At 35.5% G+C, this 3,987-nt stretch overlaps 1 non-coding gene across 1 annotated transcript; it reads left to right on the top strand.

Moving 5' to 3' along the window:
• The first annotated feature begins 995 nt into the window (after positions 1-995).
• Positions 996-1,122, top strand: LOC115869000. The gene has a single exon (XR_004045926.1). It is a non-coding gene; the product is annotated as a small nucleolar RNA SNORA27 (small nucleolar RNA).
• The last annotated feature ends 2,865 nt before the right edge of the window (positions 1,123-3,987 follow it).

The raw sequence follows: 3,987 nt of genomic DNA, 5'->3' as shown, positions 1-3,987 counted from the left end.
TGGTGTGCTTCTTCCATGTGGGCTTTGTTTTTTCCCTGCTAGATGGCTGCTTGTTTAACTTTGAGCTTTTAAGACTCCAGATGCTATATCTTTTGATAGCCGGGCATCAGCTTTCTTCACCACATTTGCTTATGTGCTCATTTTGTCTTCATTGATCTTGTTGGAAAGGTGAGCATTACCAAATGATAAGTTATTAAAATAAAGTATTCTTGTGGTGAGGGAAGAATGCAGTATATTATAAGAAGCCCTGGTGGTATAATATTCATGAGTTTGGCTACAAGTCACAAGATATATTTTAATTCTAAAATAAGCTTAATAAATATGCATAACTTACATATAAATAATCTAAAATATTGATCAAATAATAAACATTGTAAAAATATCAGTTTTCTGAAAACTAATAAATATCAATAAAAATACCAACTGTAACTTTTCCTAGTAAAATTATTTTGTTTTAAAAATCTTTAATTTGTAATACATGGTAAGAGATTAGATAACAATGTATTATAAAGCTGTAGTAGCTGATAATGTCTGATACTGGGAACAGATTAAAAAGACTAATCAGTATAACAGATCAGAAAGTAAAAATAAATTCACATGCATATAAAAAGGTATTATACATTAAAGGTGCTGTTTTAAAATTACAGAGTTTGAAATGGTTTTGATATTCTTTTGTGGCTTATTTTATTTCAGTGTATTTTTAAAAGTTTAATGTGTATTTAATTATTAAAGAACATCTATCTCATATATATATATAGGACCCCTGGGGGTGCAGTGATTAATGTGCTCAGATACTAATCAAAATATCAATGGTTTGAATCCACTAATCATTCAATAGAACAAAGATTTATCATATATATAAATGGGAGCTTGCTTCCATAAAGATGTACAGTTCTGCAAACCCTGTGAAGTCCTACTGTCCTATTCTAGATGAGTGTTGCAATCAATGCAATGGCAGTGGGTTTATAACATATATAGACACACATAAAAATATACACCCCCTTTTCACTTTGCCAATTGGACTTATGTCTTTATTGGTCATTCAAGTGGGGCAAAAGAAACATCCTTTTAAAACTCAGGCAAACTGGGTGTTTATCTTGGATCCTGTCAGAGGAAACAGGTTGAGGTGTGTGTGTGGGGGGAGAGTATAATCTATTAATCTATTTTGCTAGTTACATTATCTGATGTTAATTTGGGACTTGAGAGGATTAAGAGTGAAGGGGTGGAGTCTAATCTGTCAATCGGATGATAGATAGCCAAGGAGGCCTCTTTGTGGGCATGGCCTTCTCCTGAGAATTCTGGGGAATCTTGATTTTCCTTCTTGGAAGCGGGAGACAATCTCTCTCTCTCTCTCTCTCTCTCTCTCTCTCTTTATGCTCACTCCCTGGAAGCTGACAAGACATACAGGGAACTACTCTAGTGCCCTGAGCTGGAGGATCCACGAGGACCTACGCTGATGCAACCAGACCTCTAGAGCCGGAGAAGCCACATAGAGTCTCCTGCCAGCACTGAGATGCTTACAATGCCACTGGATCCAAAGACTTTCTACCCACTGTCCTGTGATCGTCCTGCATTCAGCATCATTGCATGTGTTTTGTGAGTCAGAAGAGGATTTTATAGATTGGTAATGCATTTATGGGCTAATATCGGACTTATGGGTTTGGATTGGATTGGGTTGGAATGCTTTCTTAATGTATAATTACCCTTTATATAAAACTCTCTCTTATAAACATGAGTCTCTCTGGATTTGTTTCTCTAGTCTACCCAGACTAACACATCTATATAAAACACAAAACCAAATATAGATATTCATATGTATAAATATATAAATGCATATTTAAAAACTAATAAGAATACTTAAATCATATTTGGAATATGATATTTTGTGGTAATAAAATTTTGAATTTATTCTCTTTCAGGAAAATCATTAAAATAATAAAATCTTCAAGTCAGGATTAGGTATTAAAGAGCGCCAAGAAGAATAACATTTGGTCCTTTTCATTTCTACTAAAATCATAGCAATATTTTGGTATTTAGCACAACAATAAAAAGACTGAAAAATAATATAAAAATGAAAACTATATAACTTGAGAATTCAGAAATTTAAGTAAAAAATAAAATCAAAATTTAAAATCTTCTGCAAAACTGAAGTATTCTGAAATGAGAAAATAAAGATAAAAATATGTTGATAATGTTTTAAGTACATAAAACAATTTGAGAAAGGATTCTTATGGAAAAATAATAAAGCAACAATCCTAAAGTAAACGTGCTCATATGTGGATGAAGAAGCCCTTCCAAATGTAAGGCAATAAATTGAGATTTCAAAAGAAAGATTGACAAATCTGACATTGAAATATATATATATATGAACCTCCTCCAAATTTATGGAGCTCATTTTTCAAATAGGATTTAAAGCCTTGATTTTCAAGTTCATTTACTCTTAAAAAAACAAGGCTTTCTGTTTAAAGGGGGAAAGCTTATATTAAAGACAGAGAGAGTATTCTTACAATGCAACATGTTAATGATTTAAATATAAACGAATCATGAATATATGGATTGGGTTTCTTTCCAAAAGCACATGGCTTATAAACTAAAGGAAAACCCCTTTAGGCTACATGTTTTATCAAACCTAGAGCAAACGAAAATAGCTTAAAGATGTTAAAAATACCCAAACTGTGGCCACAAGTACCTATCCTGAATCAAATAAAATACCAGGATCATAAAATTTAATTTATACAATTAAACAATTACTGGAGGATGAAATACACCTCTTCAGGAAAGTCTGAGGTTACCAACTCTCTCTCTTCCAAAAACATCGACATTCGTGATACTGTAAGGGTGGGAGGGAGACTTCAGAAATAGGCAGACCCCTGCCCGCAGGACAGAATCATCTTGTGTGAGATAGCAACTTGAAAAACAGTGATAACTTGGCTTTCTGCTCATTATGATGTCTTATTCTTCCATTAAATCCATCTCCTACTCACTTTGTGATAGACCCCACGTTCCAATTTCCTGATTTCACAGCAACACTTCCTTACACAAACACATACATGCACACATTTGCCATTTAAACTTCTTTGAAATATGTTGAAACACCAAACCCATTGCTTACAACTTGACTCCTACTCAGTGAACCTGTAGGACAGCAACGAACAGCCCAAGAGGATTTCCAAAGGAGGAACCTTTTACAGAAGTAGCCCCGGTGCTGCAATGGATAAAGAGCTGGGCTACTGATGGGAAGACAGGTGACCGCAACCCCCAGCCACTCTGTTGGAGAAGCATTCTGTGCCCCACTCTGTATGACAGTTCTATGCTGTCCTGCCGGATCTCTGTGAGTTGGACTCCATTGGGTGGCAGTAGGTTGACTTTTTTGGTTTAACCTTTATAGAAATAGACAGCCACACCTTCCTCCCATTGCCTGACCAGTGGATTCTCACGGGTTCAAACCATCAATTTTACAATTAGAGGCTGAGTGCTTAACATTGTACCACCAGATTAGAATCTGCTAGATCATTTCAATGATTTTGATGGAGTTGTGGCTTTGAAATATCATATATACTCAAGTATAAGCCAACCCGACTAACAAGCAAGGCACCTAATTTTACCATAAAACCTGAATTAAAAATGTGCTGAAAAAATTGACTTATTTATGAGCATATACGGTATGTCAATTTTGCCTGTGGATTGACATATCTTATAATTTATTTTCCTTTATGTTTCACACAGTACATAGAAGCTTCAGAAAATAAGATTATTTGGGGAGACTTGGAGGGCAGAAATGAAGCAGTAGTCATCATGCCACTCGAACATAATGTTTATCCATTGCAGCGGCATTAAGCAGGAGGAAGACCTGCAGCTGCCCCACCTGCCTCTATATACCCAGCCCTGTCCCAGGAGTGTGAGTTCCGCTCTATGCTGAGGATCCCTGGATTTTGCTAGTCAGTTGACATCAGTTTGGTATAAGGTGGATACTAAGCTGGCCTTAGA

This window comes from Echinops telfairi, unplaced genomic scaffold (genome assembly GCF_000313985.2).
Source record: "Echinops telfairi isolate 266 unplaced genomic scaffold, ASM31398v2 ScPeMD7_1;HRSCAF=3_0, whole genome shotgun sequence".
Lineage (NCBI taxonomy): Eukaryota > Metazoa > Chordata > Mammalia > Afrosoricida > Tenrecidae > Echinops > Echinops telfairi.
Note: the sequence above shows the minus strand (reverse complement) of the source record. Positions and strands in the feature narration are given on the sequence as shown.